The sequence below is a fragment of the Triticum urartu genome, chromosome 2A, assembly GCF_056163025.1.
Source record: "Triticum urartu cultivar PI428250 chromosome 2A, HENAU_Tu73, whole genome shotgun sequence".
Classification (NCBI taxonomy): Eukaryota; Viridiplantae; Streptophyta; class Magnoliopsida; order Poales; family Poaceae; genus Triticum; species Triticum urartu.
This window is the reverse complement of record NC_141874.1, coordinates 539,426,677-539,447,252: the sequence shown is the minus strand read 5'-3', so window position 1 is coordinate 539,447,252 and position 20,576 is coordinate 539,426,677. Positions and strand designations below refer to the sequence as shown.

Below are 20,576 nucleotides of genomic sequence, written 5' to 3'. Positions count from 1 at the left end.
TTTCAGTAAAATGGAACAAGAAAGCAACTTGTTGGAAGTAATACATCTTGATGTGCGCAGTCCAATGAGTGCTGAGGCATGTAGTGGATATCGTTATGTTCTTACTTCACAGATGATTTGAGTAGATACTGAGTATATTTACTTGATGAAACATAAGTCTGAATTATTGAAAGGTTCAAGTAATTTCAGAGTGAAGTTGAACATCGTCGTGACAAGAGGATAAAATGTCTATGATATGATCGTAGAGATGAATATCTGAATTACAAGTTTGGCACAGAATTAAGACATTGTGGAAATTGTTTCACAACCGATACAACCTGGAACACCATAGTGTGATGGTGTGTCCGAACATCATAACTGCACCCTATTGGATATGATGCATACCATGATGTCTCTTATCGAATTACCACGATAGTTTATGGGTTAGGCATTAGAGACAACCACATTCACTTTAAATAGGGCACCACGTAATTCCGATGAGATGACACCGTATGAACTATGGTTTAGAGAAACCTAAGCTGTCATTTCTTAAAATTTTTGGGGCTGCAACGCTTATGTGAAAAAGTTTCAGGCTGATAAGCTAGAACCCAAAGCGAATAAATGCATCTTCATAGGACACCCAAAACAGTTGGGTATACCTCCTGTCTCAGATCCGAAAGCAATAAGGGATTGTTTCTAGAATCGGGTCCTTTCTCGAGGAAAAGTTTCTCTCAAAAGAATTGAGTGGGAGGATGGTGGAGACTTGATGAGGTTATTGAACCGTCTCTTCAACTAGTGTGTGGCAGGGCACAGGGAGTTGTTCCTATGGCACCTACACCAATTGAAGTGGAAGCTTATGATAGTGATCATGAAACTTCATATCAAGTCACTACCAAACCTCTTAGGACAACAAGGATGCGTACTACTTCAGAGTGGTACATAATCCTGTCTTGGAAGTCATGTTGCTAGACAACAATGGACCTACGAGCTATGGAGAAGCGATGGTGGGCCCGGATTCCGAAAATTGGCTCGAGGCCATAAAATTCGAGAGAGGATCCATGTATGAAAACAAAGTGTAGACTTTGGAAGAACTGCTTGATGGTCATAAGGCTGTTGGGTACATATGGATTTTAAAAGAAAGACGGACAATGGTGGTAAGTATCACCATTAAGAAAGCTCGACTTGTCGTTAAGATGTTTTCCGACAAGTTCAAGGAGTTGACTACGATGAGACTTTCTCACTCGTAGTGATGCTAAGACTCTATTGGAATTATGTTAGTAGTTACTGCATTGTTTATGAAATCTTGCAGATACGATGTCAAAATATTGTTTCCTTGACGATTTTCTTGAGGAAAGGTTGTATGTGATACAACCAGAAGGTTTTGTCAGTCCTGAAAAATGCTAACAAGTATGCAAAGCTCCAGCAATCCTTCTAAGGACTGGAGTAAGCATCTCGGAGTTGGAATGTACGCTTTGATGAGATGATCAAAGCTTTTGGGTTTATACAAAGTTTATGAGGAACTTGTATTTCCAAAGAAGTGAGTGGGAGCACTATAGAATTTCTGATGAGTATATGTTGTTGACATATTGTTGATCAGAAATGATATAGAATTTCTGGAAAGCATATAGGGTTATTTGAAAAGTGTTTTTCAATGGAAAACCTGGATTAAGCTACTTGAACATTGAGCATCAAGATCTATAAGGATAGATCAAAACGCTTAATGGTACTTTCAAATGAGCACATACCTTGACATGATCTTGAAGGTGTTCAAGATGGATCAGTCAAAGAAGGAGTTCTTGCCTGAGTTGTAAGGTATGAAGTTATGAAGTTAAAGCTCGACCACGGCAGGAGAAAGAGGAAGGACGAAGGTCGTCCCCTATGCTTTTGTCATAGGCTCTATACGGTATGCCATGCTAAGTACCGCACCTGATGTGTGCCTTGCCACATGTCTGGCAAGAGGGTACAAAGGTGATCTAGGAGTAGATCACCAGATAGCGGTCAAAATTATCCTTAGAGGAATAAGGATATGTTTCTCGGTTATGGAGGTGATAAAGAGTTCGATGTAAAGAGTTACATCGATGCAAGCTTAACACCTATCCGGATAGCTCTGAGTAGAGATACCGGATACGTATAATGGAGCAACAATTTAGAATAGCTCCAAGTAGAGCAGTTATTTGAAATGGCTCCAAATATAGCGTACAGATTTGCGAAGTACATATGGATCTGAATGTTGCACACCCGTTGACTAAAACCTCTCTCACAAGCATAACATGATCAAACCCAGAACTCATTGAGTGTTAATCACATAGTGATGTGAACTAGATTATAGACTCTAGTAAACTCTTTGGATGTTGGTCACATGGCGATGTGACCTTGAGTGTTAATCACATGGCGATGTGAACTAGATTATTGACTCTAGTGCAAGTGGGAGACTGTTGGAAATATGCCCTAGAGGCAATAATAAATTGGTTATTATTATATTTCCTTGTTCATGATAATCGTTTATTATCCATGCTAGAATTGTATTGATAGGAAACTCAGATACATGTGTGGATACATAGACAACACCATGTCCCTAGTAAGCCTCTAGTTAACTAGCTCGTTGATCAATAAATGGTTACAGTTTCCTGACCATGGACATTGGATGTCGTTGATAACGGGATCACATCATTAGGAGAATGATGTGATGGACAAGACCCAATCCTAAGCCTAGCACAAAGATCGTGTAGTTCGTATGCTAAAGCTTTTCTAAATGTCAAGTATCATTTCCTTAGACCATGAGATTGTGCAACTCCCGGATACCGTAGGAATACTTTGGGTGTGCCTAACGTCACAACGTAACTGGGTGGCTATAAAGGTACACTACAGGTATCTCCAAAAGTGTCTGTTGGGTTGGCACGAATCGAGACTGGGATTTGTCACTCCGTGTAAACGGAGAGGTATCTCTGGGCCCACTCAGTAGGACATCATCATAATGTGCACAATGTGACCAAGGAGTTGATCATGGGATGATGTGTTACGGAACGAGTAAAGAGACTTGCCGGTGACGAGATTGAACAAGGTATCGGGATATCGACGATCGAATCTCGGGCAAGTATCGTACCACTAGACAAAGGGAATTGTATACGGGATTGATGAAGTCCTTGACATCATGGTTCATCCGATGAAATCATCGTGGAGCATGTGGGAGCCAACATGGGTATCCAGATCCCGCTGTTGGTTATTGACCGGAGAGGTGTCTCGGTCATGTCTGCATGGTTCCCGAACCCGTAGGGTATACACACTTAAGGTTCGATGACGCTAGGGTTATAGGGATAGATATACATGGTTACAGAATGTTGTTCGGAGTCCTAGATGAGATCCCGGACGTCACGAGGAGTTCCCGAATGGTCCGGAGGTAAAGATTTATATATGGGAAGTCCTGTTTTGGTCGCCGGAAAAGTTTCGGGTTTTATCGGTAAAGTACCGGGACCACCGGGAGGGTCCCGGTGGTCCACCAAGTGGGGCCACCAGTCCCGAAGGGCTGCATGGGCCAAGTGTGGGAGGGGACCAGCCCCTGGTGGGCTGGTGCGCCCCCCACCAAGGCCCAAGGCGCCTCCAAGAGGGGAGGGGGGCAAACCCTAGGGCAGATGGGCCCTATGGCCCACCCCAGGTGCGCCTCCCCCTCTCCCCCTTGTGGCCGCCACCCAGATGGGATCTGGGGGCTGCCGCCACCCCTAGGGAGGGAACCCTAGGTGGGGGCGCAGCCCCTCCCCTTCCCCTATATATACTTGAGGTATTGGAGGCTGCAAGACACACGAGTTCCTCTCCTTCTTGGCGCAGCCCTACCCCTCTCCCTCCTCGTCTCTTGCGGTGCTTGGCGAAGCCCTGCTGGAGTACCACGCTCCTCCACCACCACCACACCATCGTGCTGCTGCTGGATGGAGTCTTCCCCAACCTCTCCTTCTCCCCTTGCTGGATCAAGGCGTAGGAGATGTCATCGGGCTGTACGTGTGTTGAACACGGAGGTGCCGTCTGTTCGGCACTAGGATCATCGGTGATTTGGATCACGACGAGTACGACTCCATCAACCCCGTTCTCTTGAATGCTTCCGCGTAGCGATCTACAAGGGTATGTAGATGCACTCTCCTTCCCTCGTTGGTAGACTTCTCCATAGATTGATCTTGGTGATGCGTAGAAAATTTTGAATTTCTGCTACGTTCCCCAACAATCTTCATCATCCCGAAGCTCTCCATGACGAGGAGGGAGTACTTCACCCTCAGGGCTGAGGGTATGTACCAGTAGCTATGTGTTTAATCTCTCTCTCTCTCTCTCGTGTTCTTGATTCGGCATGATCTTAATGTATCGCGAGCTTTGCTATTATAGTTGGATCTTATGATGTTTCTCCCCCTCTACTCTCTTGTAATGGATTGAGTTTTCCCTTTGAAGTTATCTTATCGGATTGAGTCTTTAAGGATTTGAGAACACTTGATATATGTCTTGCATGTGCTTATATGTGGTGACAATGGGATATCACGTGATCCACTTGATGTATGTTTTGGTGATCAACTTGCGGGTTCTGTGACCTCGTGAACTTATGCATAGGGGTTGGCACACGTTTTCGTCTTGACTCTCTGGTAGAAACTTGTGACACCCCCAATTCAATCGTACACTAATCATACACGCAAACGTGTACGATCAAGATCAGGGACTCACGGGAAGATATCACAACACAACTCTAGACGAGTCAGCGGAAACAACAATATCTGAGTACAGACATAAGTTAAACAAGTTTGCCTTAAGAAGGCTAGCACAAACTGGGATACAGATCGAAAGAGGCGCATGCCTCCTGCCTGGGATCCTCCTAAACTACTCCTGGTCGTTGTGAGTAGGCTGCACGTAGTAGTAGGCACCTCCAGTGTAGTAGGAGTCGTCGTCGACGGTGGCGTCTGCCTCCTGGACTCCATCGTCTGGTCGCAGCAATCGGGTATAGGAAGGGGGAAAATGGGGAACAAAGCAACCGTGAGTACTCATCCAAAGTACTCGCAAGCAAGGAGCTACACTACATATGTATGCATTGGTATCAAATGGAAAAGCGATATCATATGTGGATTGAACTGCAGAATGCCGGAATAAGAGGGGGATAGCTAGTTCTATCGAGGACTACGCTTCTGGTAACCTCCATCTTGCAGCAGAAGAAGAGAGTAGATGGTAAGTTCACCAAGTAGCATCCCATAGCATAATCCTAACTGATGATCCTCCCCTCGTCGCCGTGTGAGAGAGCGATCACCGGGTTGTATCTGGCACTTGAAAGGGTGAATTTTATTAAGTATCTGGTTCTAGTTGTCATAAGGTCAAGGTACAACTCCAAGTCGTCCTGTTACCGAAGATCACGACTATTCGAATAGATTAACTTCCCTGCAGGGGTGCATCACATTTCCCAACACGCTCGATCCCCTTTGTCCGGACACACTTTTCTGGGTCATGCCCGGCCTCGGAAGATCAACACGTCGTAGCCCTACCTAGGCACGACAGAGAGGTCAGCACACCGGTCTAAATCCTATGGCGCAGGGGTCTGGGCCCATCGCCCATTGCACACCTACACGTTGCGTACGCGGCCGGTGAGCAGACCTAGCCTCCCTTATACAAGAGCAGGCGTTCCAGTCCAACCCGGCGCGCGTCGCTCAGTCGCTGACGTCACGAAGGCTTCGGCTGATACCACGACGTCGAGTGCCCATAATTGTTCCCGCGTAGTTGGTTAGTGCGTATAGGCCAGTAGCCAGACTCAGATCAAATACCCAGATCTCGTTAAATGTGTTATTTTAAAGTAACCGCGAACGCCGACCAGGGCCAGGCCCACCTCTCGCCTAGATGGTCTCCGCCTGCCCTATCGCTCCGCCTCAAAGTAACAGTCGGGGGCCATCGGGAACCTAGGCCCACCACTACCTGGGTGGAACCACCTACCCCTTCAGCCCCCAACATCGGAATCACTTGCGGGTACTCAACGAGCCGACCCGACTTTAGACACAACATGTATAGTATGTATGTATAGCATATACCCGTGATCAACACCCGACGTGATCACGGCCCGATAGTATAGCATGGCAGACTGACAAGAAGGTAGGGCCACTGATGATAATCTAGCATCCTATACTAAGCATTTAGGATTGCAGGTAAGGTATCAATAGTTATAGCAACAATGACAGACTATGCATCAGAATAGGATTAACGGAAAGCAGTAACATGCTACACTACTCTAATGCAAGCAGTAGATAAAAGAGTAGGCGATATCTGCTGATCAAGGGGGGGCTTGCCTGGTTGCTCTGATAAGAGAGAGAGAGGGGTCGTCAACACCGTAGTCGTACTGAGTAGCAGCGGCGTCGGTCTCGGTATCTAGCGAGAGAAGAAGGAGAAGAAACAATAAATATTAAGCAAACAGATGCATAGCGATGCATGACACGACAAGTAGCGGTACTAGGGGTGCCCTAACGCGGTATGAGGTGGTACCGGTGAAGGGGGAAACATTCGGGAAAATATCCCCGGTGTTTCACGTTTTCGGACAGATGAACCCGAGGGGGAAAGTTGCGTGTTCGCTATGCTAGGGATGCGTGGCGGAAGAACGGGCTGCATATCCGGATTCGTCTCGTGTTTTGAGCAACTTTCATGTATAAAGTTTTTCCATCCGAGCTACGGTTTATTTTCTATGATTTGACAAAGTTTTTAAATCATTTTCTGTAATTATTATATTTAGTTTAATCCGAATTGACCAGGTCAATTTGACTAGTCAAAAGGGAAGGTGTGGCCCACATGTCATAGGTAGCAGTTGTATTTAGGATTTATTCAGACTATTAATTACATGGAACCCGAATGTCCTCTGTACATAGGCTAAGCTAGCCATTAATTGATCCCTAAACTAATCCAGCTCTAATAATCTAAATAGGCCGGCTATGCTGGGCAGTAGCAAGCCGGCTATGAATGGCTAGGCACGCATGCAATACACTGGAGTGCACGGCGGCTCCGCAGGCAGCAGTAGAAAGCTGCGGCAGCGGGCAACAGTAGTGCCAAACAGCAGCGTAGCAGTAGGCACGCGGGCTGGACGCGGTCATGGCCAGCAGCAGCATCAGCACAGCAACAAGTATCGGCTAGCGGCAGAAGCAGAGCAGCCGCAATGCAAGAACAGCAGCAGTAGGGAGCAGCAGGAGTTAGCAGCGAGAAGTGCATGGCGCGCACGAGAGACGGCGGGCGGACAGGCGCACATGCACGTGAGCACGGCAGAGGCCGGCCACGGCGCTGGTCAGCGAGAAGCGGCGCGGGAGTGGCGGCCAGCGTCGGCGCTACGTGCAGGCGAGCGGGGCATGGCCGGTACATGCGGGGCGCGTACGGGGCGCAGTGGCACGAGGCGCGGGCGCGCATCGCGGCCAACGGCCGGAGCTTGGACGGCGGCAAACGACGTCGGGGAGAGGGGAAGAAAGAGGGAACGCGCGGAGGCTCACCCCGAGGAGGCCGTGGACGAGTTCGGCGAGGCCGGGAGGCGCCGGTGGTGGAGATCGACGGCGATAGCCGCGACGGCCGTGGGGGATCCCGGCGACATGGGACGAGGCGATTCGGCGGAGGGAGGCCCCGCGGCCCGGGCTAGTGGGCGGTGACGAAGTGGACGAGAGCGGGGAGGCTCCTGGTAGGTTCTCCCGAGGCGGCGAGCTCTTTGGTCGGGGTGACGACGACGCAGCGGCGGTGGCGTCGGGCGACATGGGGGAGAGGAAAATGGCGCGGGGAGAGGGGGAGGAGGACTAGGGTTCGCAGAGGGGTTGGGAATGAGGTCTTGTAGCCGTCCGCGACCACAGGGGAGCACCGGTGTCGCGCATCGGTCGGCGATGGCGCATCCGAGCCGCTCGCGTGCTGACACGCACGAGGAAGGAGACGCTGGTCGTCATATGGTGTGGGATGGGCCAAGTCCTGTGCATTCCTGGGCCTAATTTCACAAAACCATTTTCCTATTTTATCTTTCTGTAATAAACCTGTTACTGTTTTCTATTTATTTTAGATAGCAATTGATTTTTTTTAATATGAAATTGTGCACATAATTCAAACACAATACTTTTAGGTGGCACAAAAAGTTCAGGGCCAAAAGAAAATATATAAACTTAGGTTTATATTTAAATGGTTAATTTAACTACTGTTGGGCCACTTATTAACTTTCTAGGATTTAATTGGTGGGTCAAATAATGTTGGGTTCAACATGAGAACGATCAGGGAATTTTCTAGAATATTGTGAACATTTTAATTTTACTGTTTGAAGAAACAATTTATTTGACTTTATTTTAAATATTGAAATTGGCTTTGATTTTATCAAGTGGCAATTTGGCTTAGTTAATCTTGATGACCTGGCACCATTAGTCTGGAGTTACTGTAGCTTAACTATCCGGGCGTTACAAAACTTTGGAGCACTTTTTGAAGTTCTTTGTGTTGGTTGAATAGATGAATCTGAGATTGTGTGATGCATATCGTATAATCATACCCATGGATACTTGAGGTGACATTGGAGTATCTAGGTGATATTAGGGTTTTGGTTGATTTGTGTCTCAAGGTGTTATTCTAGTACGAACTCTAGGATAGATTGAACGGAAAGAATAGCTTCGTGTTATTTTACTACGGACTCTTGAAAGATCGGTCAGAAATGATAACTTTGAAATGGTTTCGTACCCTACCATAATATATTCATTTGTTTTCCGCTATTAGTGACTTTGGAGCGACTCTTTGTTGCATGTTGAGGGATAGTTATACGATCCAATTATGTTATTATTGTTGAGAGAACTTGCACTAGTGAAAGTATGAACCCTAAGCCTTGTTTCCTAGCATTGCAATACCGTTTACGCTCACTTCTATCATTAGTTACCTTGCTGTTTTATATTTTTAGATTACAAAAACCTATATCTACCATCCATATTGCACTTGTATCACCATCTCTTTGCCGAACTAGTGCACCTATACAATTTACCACTGTATTGGGTGTGTTGGGGACACAAGAGACTCTTTGCTATTTGGTTGCAGGGTTGTTTGAGAGAGACCATCTTCATCTTATGCCTCCCACGGATAGATAAATCTTAGGTCATCCACTTAAGAGAAATTTGCTACTGTCCTACAAACCTCTGCACTTGGAGGCCCAACAGCGTCTACAAGAAGAAGGTTGTGTAGTAGACATTAATCATCCCGGCGACAACCACGATGAGGAGGGAGTAGTCCACCCTCAGGGCTGAGGGTTTGTACCAGTAGCTATGTGTTTAATATCTCTCTCTCTCATGTTCTTGAGATGTCACGATCTTGATGTATCGCGGGCTTTGTTAATATAGTCGGATTATATGGTGTTTTCCCCTCTCTATCTTCTTGTGATGAATTGAGTTTTTCCCTTTGAGATTTCGTGGTTATCGGATTGAATACTTTTATGGATTTGAGAACACTTGATATTTGTCTTGCAATTGAATACTCGTGGTGACAATGGAGTATCATATTGATTCACTTAATACATGTTTTGGCCCTCAACTTGCGGATTCCCGCGGTGACATTGGGGTAATCTATGCATAGGGGTTGATGCATGTTTTTGTCCTTGTTTCTCTGGTAGAAATCTTGGGGCACTCTTGTAGTTATTTGTGTGGATTGAGTATTATGAATATGAATATGCTTTGGTGTTATTCTAGTACGAACTCTAGGATAGATTGAACGGAAAAAATAGCTTTGCGTTATTTTAGTACGAACTCTTGAATAGATCGAACGGAAAGAATAGCTTTGAGGTGGTTTAGTAACCTACAAACAATTCCTATCTTTTGTTCTCCACTAATAGGAACTCGGGAGTGATTCTTCGTTACACTTTGAGGGATAATCATATGATCCAACTATGTTAGCATTGTTGAGAGATTGCACTAGCGAAAGTACGGACCCTAGGCCTTGTTTTAAGCATTGAAATACCGTTTTTGTGCTCGTTTACTATTTGCTAACTTGCTGTTTTTATTTATTCAAATTATAGAAATATATTTCTACCATCCGTATTACACTTTTATCACCATATCTTCACCGAACTAGTGCACCTATACAATTTGCCATTGTATTGGGTGTGTTAGGGACACAAGAGATTTCTTGTATTTAGTTGCAGGGTCATTTGAGAGAGACCATCTTCATCCTACACCTCTCACAGATTGATAAATCTTAGGTCATCCATTTGAGGGAAAATTGTGTTGGGGAACGTAGTAATTTAAAAAATTTCCTACGCACACGCAAGATCATGATGATGCACAACAACGAGAGGGGAGAGTGTTGTCTACGTACCCACGCAGACCGACTGCGGAAGCGTTGACACAACGTAGAGGAAGTAGTCGTACGTCTTCCCGATCCGACCGATCCAAGCACCGTTACTCCAACACCTCCGAGTTCTTAGCACACGTACAGCTCGATGACGCTCCCCGGGCTCCGATCCAGCAAAGCTTCGGGGATGAGTTCCGTCAGCACAACGGCGTGGTGACGATGATGATGTTCTACCGACGCAGGGCTTCGCCTAAGCACTACAACGATATGACCGAGGTGGAATATGGTGGCAGGGGGCACCGCACACGGCTAAGGAACGATCACGAGGATCAACTTGTGTGTCTAGAGGTGCCCCTTGCCCCCGTATATAAAGGAGCAAGGGGGAGGGGTGCGGCCGGCCAAGGAGGGCGCGCCAAGGGAGTCCTACTCCCTCTGGGAGTAGGATCCCCCCCCCCAATCCTAGTTGGAATAGGATTCCTCGAGGGGGGAAAGAGAGAGAGGTGGCCGGCCACCTCTCCTTGTCCTAATAGGACTAGGGGAGGGGGAGGCGCGCGGCCCACCTTGGGCTGCCCCTTTCTCCTTTCCACTAAAGCCCACTAAGGCCCATATAGCTCCCGGGGGGTTCCGGTAACCTCCCGGTACTCCGGTAAAATCCCGATTTCACCCGGAACACTTCCGATATCCAAACATAGGCTTCCAATATATCAATCTTTATGTCTCGACCATTTCGAGACTCCTCGTCATGTCCATGATCACATCCGGGACTCCGAACAATCTTCGGTACATCAAAATGCATAAACTCATAATAACTGCCATCGTAACGTTAAGCGTGCGGACCCTACGGTTCGAGAACAATGTAGACATGACCGAGACACGTCTCCGGTCAATAACCAATAGCGGGACCTGGATGCCCATATTGGCTCCTACATATTCTACGAAGATCTTTATCGGTCAGACCGCATAACAACATACGTTGTTCCCTTTGTCATCGATATGTTACTTGCCCGAGATTCGATCGTCGGTATCCAATACCTAGTTCAATCTCGTTACCGGCAAGTCTCTTTACTCGTTCCGTAATACATCATCCCGCAACTAACTCATTAGTTGCAATGCTTGCAAGGCTTATGTGATGTGCATTACCGAGAGGGCCCAGAGATACCTCTCCGACAATCGGAGTGACAAATCCTATTCTCGAAATACGCCAACCCAACATGTACCTTTGGAGAGACCTGTAATGCTCCTTTATAATCACCCAGTTACGTTGTGACATTTGGTAGCACACAAAGTTTTCCTTCGGCAAACGGGAGTTGCATAATCTCATAGTCATAGGAACATGTATAAGTCATGAAGAAAGCAATAGCAACATACTAAACGATCGGGTGCTAAGCTAATGGAATGGGTCATGTCAATCAGATCATTCAACTAATGATGTGATCTCGTTAATCAAATAACAACTCTTTTGTTCATGGTCAGGAAACATAACCATCTTTGATTAACGAGCTAGTCTAGTAGAGGCATACTAGTGACACTCTGTTTGTCTATGTATTCACACATGTATTATGTTTCCGGTTAATACAATTCTAGCATGAATAATAAACATTTATCATGATATAAGGAAATAAATAATAACTTTATTATTGCCTCTAGGGCATATTTCCTTCAGTCTCCCACTTGCACTAGAGTCAATAATCTAGATTACACAGTAATGATTGTAACACCCATGGAGCCTTGGTGCTGATCATGTTTTGCTCGTGGAAGAGGCTTAGTCAACGGGTCTGCAACATTCAGATCCGTATGTATCTTGCAAATCTCTATGTCTCCCACCTGGACTAGATCCCGGATGGAATTGAAGCGTCTCTTGATGTGTTTGGTTCTCTTGTGAAATCTGGAGTCCTTTGCCAAGGCAATTGCACCAGTATTGTCACAAAAGATTTTCATTGGACCCGATGCACTAGGTATGACACCTAGATCGAATATGAACTCCTTCATCCAGACTCCTTCATTCGCTGCTTCCGAAGCAGCTATGTACTCCGCTTCACATGTAGATCCCGCTACGACGCTTTGTTTAGAACTGCACCAACTGACAGCTCCACCGTTTAATGTAAACACGTATCTGGTTTGCGATTTAGAATCGTCCGGATCAGTGTCAAAGCTTGCATCAACGTAACCTCTTACGGTGAGCTCTTTGTCACCTCCATATACGAGAAACATATCCTTAGTCCTTTTCAGGTATTTCAGGATGTTCTTGACCGCTGTCCAGTGATCCACTCCTGGATTACTTTGGTACCTCCATGCTAAGCTTATAGCAAGGCACACATCAGGTCTGGTACACAGCATTGCATACATGATAGAGCCTATTGCTGAAGCATAGGGAACATCTTTCATTTTCTCTCTATCTTCTGTAGTGGTCGGGCATTGAGTCTGACTCAACTTCACACCTTGTAACACAGGCAAGAACCCTTTCTTTGCTTGATCCATTTTGAACTTCTTCAAAATCTTGTCAAGGTATGTGCTTTGTGAAAGTCCAATTAAGCGCCTTGATCTATCTCTATAGATCTTTATGCCTAATATGTAAGCAGCTTCACCGAGGTCTTTCATTGAAAAACTCTTATTCAAGTATCCCTTTATGCTATCTAGAAATTCTATATCATTTCCAATCAGTAATATGTCATCCACATATAATATCAGAAATGCTACAGAGCTCCCACTCACTTTCTTGTAAATACAGGCTTCTCCGAAAGTCTGTATAAAACCAAATGCTTTGATCACACTATCAAAGCGTTTATTCCAACTTTGAGAGGCTTGCACCAGTCCATAAATGGATCGCTGGAGCTTGCATATTTTGTTAGCTCCCTTTGGATCGACAAAACCTTCCGGTTGCATCATATACAACTCTTCTTCCAGAAATCCATTCAGGAATGTAGTTTTGACATCCATCTGCCAAATTTCATAATCATAAAATGCGGCAATCGCTAACATGATTCGGACAGACTTAAGCATCGCTACGGGTGAGAAAGTCTCATCGTAGTCAACCCCTTGAACTTGTCGAAAATCTTTTGCGACAAGTCGAGCTTTGTAGACAGTAACATTACCATCAGCGTCAGTCTTCTTCTTGAAGATCCATTTATTCTCAATTGCTTGCCGATCATCGGGCAAGTCAACCAAAGTCCATACTTTGTTCTCATACATGGATCCCATCTCAGATTTCATGGCTTCAAGCCATTTTGCGGAATCTGGGCTCACCATCGCTTCTTCATAGTTCGTAGGTTCATCATGATCTAGCAGCATGATTTCCAGAACAGGATTACCGTACCACTCTGGTGCGGATCTCGCTCTGGTTGATCTACGAGGTTCAGTAGTATCTTGTCCTGAAGTTTCATGATCATCATCATTAGCTTCCTCACTAATTGGTATAGGTGTCGCAGAAACAGTTTTCTGTGATGTACTACTTTCCAATAAGGGAGCAGGTACAGTTACCTCGTCAAGTTCTACTTTCCTCCCACTCACTTCTTTCGAGAGAAACTCCTTCTCTAGAAAGGATCCATTCTTAGCAATGAATGTCTTGCCTTCGGATCTGTGATAGAAGGTGTACCCAACAGTCTCCTTTGGGTATCCTATGAAGACACATTTCTCCGATTTGGGCTCGAGCTTATCAGGTTGAAGCTTTTTCACATAAGCATCGCAGCCCCAAACTTTAAGAAACGACAACTTTGGTTTCTTGCCAAACCATAGTTCATAAGGCGTCATCTCAACGGATTTTGATGGTGCCCTATTTAACGTGAATGCGGCCGTCTCTAAAGCATAACCCCAAAACGATAGCGGTAAATCAGTAAGAGACATCATAGATCGCACCATATCTAGTAAAGTATGATTACGACGTTCGGACACACCATTACGCTGTGGTGTTCCGGGTGGCGTGAGTTGCGAAACTATTCCGCATTGTTTCAAATGTACACCAAACTCGTAACTCAAATATTCTCCTCCACGATCAGATCGTAGAAACTTTATTTTCTTGTTACGATGATTTTCAACTTCACTCTGAAATTCTTTGAACTTTTCAAATGTTTCAGACTTGTGTTTCATTAAGTAGATATACCCATATCTGCTTAAGTCATCTGTGAAGGTGAGAAAATAACGATATCCGCCACGAGCCTCAATATTCATCGGACCACATACATCGGTATGTATGATTTCCAATAAATCTGTTGCTCTCTCCATAGTACCGGAGAACGGCATTTTAGTCATCTTGCCCATGAGGCACGGTTCGCAAGTACCAAGTGATTCATAATCAAGTGGTTCCAAAAGTCCATCAGTATGGAGTTTCTTCATGCGCTTTATACCGATATGACCTAAACAGCAGTGCCACAAATAAGTTGCACTATCATTATCAACTCTGCATCTTTTGGCTTCAACATTATGAATATGTGTGTTACTACTATCGAGATTCATCAAAAATAGACCACTCTTCAAAGGTGCATGACCATAAAAGATATTACTCATATAAATAGAACAACCATTATTCTCTGATTTAAATGAATAACCGCCTCGCATCAAACAAGATCCAGATATAATGTTCATGCTCAACGCTGGCACCAAATAACAATTATTTAGGTCTAATATTAATCCCGAAGGTAGATGTAGAGGTAGCGTGCCGACCGCGATCACATCGACTTTGGAACCGTTTCCCACGCGCATCGTCACCTCGTCCTTTGCCAGTGTTCGCTTAATCCGTAGTCCCTGTTTCAAGTTGCAAATATTAGCAACTGAACCAGTATCAAATACCCAGGTGCTACTGCGAGCTCTAGTAAGGTACACATCAATAACATGTATATCACATATACCTTTGTTCACCTTGCCATCCTTCTTATCCGCCAAATACTTGGGGCAGTTCCGCTTCCAGTGACCAGTCTGCTTGCAGTAGAAGCACTCGGTTTCAGGCTTAGGTCCAGACTTGGGTTTCTTCTCTTGAGCAGCAACTTGTTTGCCGTTCTTCTTGAAGTTCCCCTTCTTCTTCCCTTTGCCCTTTTTTTTGAAACCAGTGGTCTTGTTGACCATCAACACTTGATGCTCCTTCTTGATTTCTACCTCCGCAGCTTTCAGCATTGCGAAGAGCTCGAGAATAGTCTTGTTCATCCCTTGCATATTATAGTTCATCACGAAGCTCTTGTAGCTTGGTGGCAGTAATTGGAGAATTCTGTCAATGACGCAATCATCTGGAAGATTAACTCCCAATTGAATCAAGTGATTATTATACCCAGACATTTTGAGTATATGCTCACTGACAGAACTGTTCTCCTCCATCTTGCAGCTGTAGAACTTATTGGAGACTTCATATCTCTCAATTCGGGCATTTGCTTGAAATATTAACTTCAACTCCTGAAACATCTCATATGCTCCATGACGTTCAAAATGTCGTTGAAGTCCCGATTCTAAGCCGTAAAGCATGGCACACTGAACTATCGAGTAGTCATCAGCTTTGCTCTGCCAGACGTTCATAACATCTGGTGTTGCTCCAGCAGCAGGACTGGCACCCAGCGGTGCTTCCAGGACGTAATTCTTTTGTGCAGCAATGAGGATAATCCTCAAATTACGGACCCAGTCCGTGTAATTGCTACCATCATCTTTCAACTTTGCTTTCTCAAGGAACGCATTAAAATTCAACGGAACAATAGCACGAGCCATCTATCTACAATCAACATAAACAAGCAAGATACTATCAGGGACTAAGTTCATGATAAATTTAAGTTCAATTAATCATATTACTTAAGAACTCCCACTTAGATAAACATCCCTCTAATCTTCTAAGTGATCACGTGATCCAAATCAACTAAACCATAACCGATCATCACGTGAAATGGATTAGTTTTCAATGGTGAACATCATTATGTTGATCATATCTACTATATGATTCACGCTCGACCTTTCGGTCTCCGTGTTCCGAGGCCATATCTACATATGCTAGGCTCGCCAAGTATAACCCGAGTATTCTGCGTGTGCAAAACTGGCTTGCACCCGTTGTAGATGGACGTAGAGCTTATCACACCCGATCATCACGTGGTGTCTGGGCACGACGAACTTTGGCAACGGTGCATACTCGGGGAGAACACTTCTTGATAATTTAGTGAGAGATCATCTTATAATGCTACCGTCAATCAAAGCAAGATAAGATGCATAAAGGATAAACATCACATGCAATCAATATAAGTGATATGATATGGTCATCATCTTCTTGTGCCTATGATCTCCATCTCCGAAGCACCGTCATGATCACCATCGTCACCGGCGCGACACCTTGATCTCCATCGTAGCATCGTTGTCGTCTCGCCAATCTTATGCTTCTACGACTATCGCTACCGTTTAGTGATAAAGTAAAGCATTACATCGCGATCTCATTACATACAATAAAGCGACAACCATATGGCTCCTGCCAGTTGCCGATAACTCAGTTACAAAACATGATCATCTCATACAATAAAATTCAGCATCATGCCTTGACCATATCACATCACAACATGCCCTGCAAAAACAAGTTAGACGTCCTCTACTTTGTTGTTGCAAGTTTTACGTGGCTGCTACGGGCTTAAGCAAGAACCAATCTCACCTACGCATCAAAACCACAACGATAGTTTGTCAATTTGACTCCGTTTTAACCTTCGCAATGACCGGGCGTAGCCATACTCGGTTCAACTAAAGTTGGAGAGACAGTCGCCCGCAAGCCACCTATGTGCAAAGCACGTCGGGGGAACCGGTCTCGCGTAAGCGTACGCGTAATGTTGGTCCGGGTCGTCTCGTCCAACAATACCGCTGAACCAAAGTATGACATGCTGGTAGGCAGTATGACTAATATCGCCCACAACTCACTTGTGTTCTACTCGTGCATATAATATCAACATATAAAACCTGGCTCTGATACCACTGTTGGGGAACGTAGTAATTTCAAAATTTTCCTACGCACACGCAAGATCATGATGATGCACAGCAACGAGAGGGGAGAGTGTTGTCTACGTACCCACGCAGACCGACTGCGGAAGCGTTGACAGAACGTAGAGGAAGTAGTCGTACGTCTTCCCGATCCGACCGATCCAAGCACCGTTACTCCAGCACCTCCGAGTTCTTAGCACACGTACAGCTCGATGACGCTCCCCAGGCTCCGATCCAGCAAAGCTTCGGGGATGAGTTCCGTCAGCACAACAGCGTGGTGACGATGATGATGTTCTACCGACGCAGGGCTTCGCCTAAGCACTACAACGATATGACCGAGGTGGAATATGGTGGCAGGGGGCACCGCACACGGCTAAGGAACGATCACAAGGATCAACTTGTGTGTCTAGAGGTGCCCCCCTGCCCCCGTATATAAAGGAGCAAGGGGGAGGGGTGCGGCCGGCCAAGGAGGGCGCGCCAAGGGAGTCCTACTCCCTCTGGGAGTAGGATTCCCCCCCCCCAATCCTAGTTGGAATAGGATTCCTCGAGGGGGGAAAGAGAGAGAGGTGGCCGGCCACCTCTCCTTGTCCTAATAGGACTAGGGGAGGGGGGAGGCGCGCGGCCCACCTTGGGCTGCCCCTTTCTCCTTTCCACTAAAGCCCACTAAGGCCCATATAGCTCCCGGGGGGTTCCGGTAACCTCCCGGTAATCCGGTAAAATCCCGATTTCACCCGGAACACTTCCGATATCCAAACATAGGCTTCCAATATATCAATCTTTATGTATCGACCATTTCGAGACTCCTCGTCATGTCCATGATCACATCCGGGACTCCGAACAATCTTCGGCACATCAAAATGCATAAACTCATAATAACTGTCATCGTAACGTTAAGCGTGCGGACCCTACGGTTCGAGAACAATGTAGACATGACCGAGACACGTCTCCGGTCAATAACCAATAGAGGGACCTGGATGCCCATATTGGATCCTACATATTCTACGAAGATCTTTATCGGTCAGACCGCATAACAACATACGTTGTTCCCTTTGTCATCGGTATGTTATTTGCCCGAGATTCGATCATCGGTATCCAATACCTAGTTCAATCTCGTTACCGGCAAGTCTCTTTACTCGTTCCGTAATACATCATCCCGCAACTAACTCATTAGTTGCAATGCTTGCAAGGCTTATGTGATGTGCATTACCGAGAGGCCCAGAGATACCTCTCCGACAATCGGAGTGACAAATCCTGTTCTCGAAATACGCCAACCCGACATGTACCTTTGGAGACACCTGTAATGCTCCTTTATAATCACCCAGTTACGTTGTGACGTTTGGTAGCACACAAAGTGTTCCTCCGGCAAACGGGAGTTGCATAATCTCATAGTCATAGGAACATGTATAAGTCATGAAGAAAGCAATAGCAACATACTAAACGATCGGGTGCTAAGCTAATGGAATGGGTCATGTCAATCAGATCATTCAACTAATGATGTGATCTCGTTAATCAAATAACAACTCTTTTGTTCATGGTCAGGAAACATAACCATCTTTGATTAACGAGCTAGTCTAGTAGAGGCATACTAGTGACACTCTGTTTGTCTATGTATTCACACATGTATTATGTTTCCGGTTAATACAATTCTAGCATGAATAATAAACATTTATCATGATATAAGGAAATAAATAATAACTTTATTATTGCCTCTAGGGCATATTTCCTTCAAATTGCTACTGTCCTACAAAACTCTGCGCTTGGAGGCCCAACACGTGTCTACAAGAATAAAGTTGTGTAGTAGACATCACTGAATTCTTGTGTGAGAATTGCCTTCCACTCAACATTGTCAATTCAAGGTCTTGGGAGATTCTATTGGAATCTATTGGGAAGTATGGTTCTGATTATATATCTCCTTCTTATCATCAAATGAGGGAACCATTGTTTGATAAGGCAAAGATCAAGACCTACAACTTGAGAGGGAAGCATGAAGTTGCATGGAAAGAATATGGTTGCTCACTCATGTCAGATGGCTGGATGGACATGACCGGGCGACACTTGATCAACTTCCTCGACAATAGTCCCGAAGGTACCTTCTTATTAGGGATAGCCAATGTTTCTTCTGAAATCGTTGATGCAAATTTGGTGGCAAAGTTGTTGAGCGAGCAAATTGATGCAATTGGCCCTGAATTGGTAGTCCAAGTAGTTAGCGATAATGGATCTAACTACAATGCAGCCTTCATACTTCTAATGGTACAATGTATTGGACACCTTCTGATATCCACTGTTTGGATCTTATGCTAGAGGACATCAAGAAGATCAAAGAGTTCAGCCATTGCATTGCTAAAGCAAAGAGAACAACCAAATTTATTTATTCTCATGGAAAGGTTTTTGATTTAATGAGAAGCCTGAATGGTAAGCAATAAATTGTGAGGCCTGGAGCAACTCGTTTTGCTACGTCATTCCTTACTTTGGCCAGCATGTGGAAGCAAAGGCAAACATTGAAAACTCTCTTTGTTAGCACACAATGGTATGCAAACAAATTAAAGGACAATGAAGGAGGGAAGGTCGTTGAAGCAACTGTGATCTCCGTGCCATTTTGGCAATCGGTGGAGTGTTGCACGAGAGCTTCACAACCACTTCTTAGGGCTTTGAGGATCGCTGATGGTGATGAGACTGCGGCTATGGCAGAAATGTGGGCAGCCACAAATGTTGCAAAGACACACATAAAGGAAGCTTTGACACATAAGCCAAACCTCCTAGGTCAACTGGTAGCTATTGTTGATAAGAGATGGGATAATTAGATGGAACAAAAGCTACGTGGGGCTACTTTGTTCTTGAACCCAAATAAATTGTTTGTCATTAAGGAGTCCAACAAAAGATAAGCTTCCCGTCTTCGTTCAATGTTCAATGATGTGCTATGGAAGATGGTGCCCAATGATGAGCAACAAACAACTATAAGTAGGGAAGTTAACGACTATGAGCTGTCGGAAGGTGAATGATTCTTGAAGCCATTGTCAATTAAAGACCGTCACAAAAAAGCCCTCATAAATATAAATTTTATGGCAGCTTGTGTCGTCTTGTTAAACTCAATTACTCCACTAATTGTTGGTTATTTTGGCCTTCTCTTTAATGTTGGACTTGCTGATTTTGTAGTTCTTTGGTGGAATGCTTATGGTGGCCTTGCTTTTGACCTCCAAACTCTTGCAAAGCGAATCATTAGTCTATGTTGTTCAGCATCCGACTGCGAGCACAATTGGAGAGTATTTGCTCATGTAAGTAGACATTAGTTGGCTGGTTTGATAGGCTAATTTCAGCAGCTTCTCACATATTTGTGTGCTTGCAGATCCACACCAAAGGGACAAACCGTCTAGAGTACAAGAGATTGAATAAGCTATCATATGTCT

The 20,576-nt window shown here is 45.0% G+C and overlaps 1 long non-coding RNA gene across 1 annotated transcript; it reads right to left on the bottom strand.

The window, feature by feature from the left end:
- Nucleotides 1-2,461: 2,461 nt before the first annotated feature.
- Nucleotides 2,462-7,980, bottom strand: LOC147985796 (uncharacterized). Its single transcript, XR_015616896.1, has 3 exons — nt 7,452-7,980; nt 6,273-6,351; nt 2,462-4,928 (listed from the first exon to the last, which is right to left on the bottom strand). It is a non-coding gene; the product is annotated as an uncharacterized LOC147985796 (long non-coding RNA).
- Nucleotides 7,981-20,576: the final 12,596 nt, after the last annotated feature.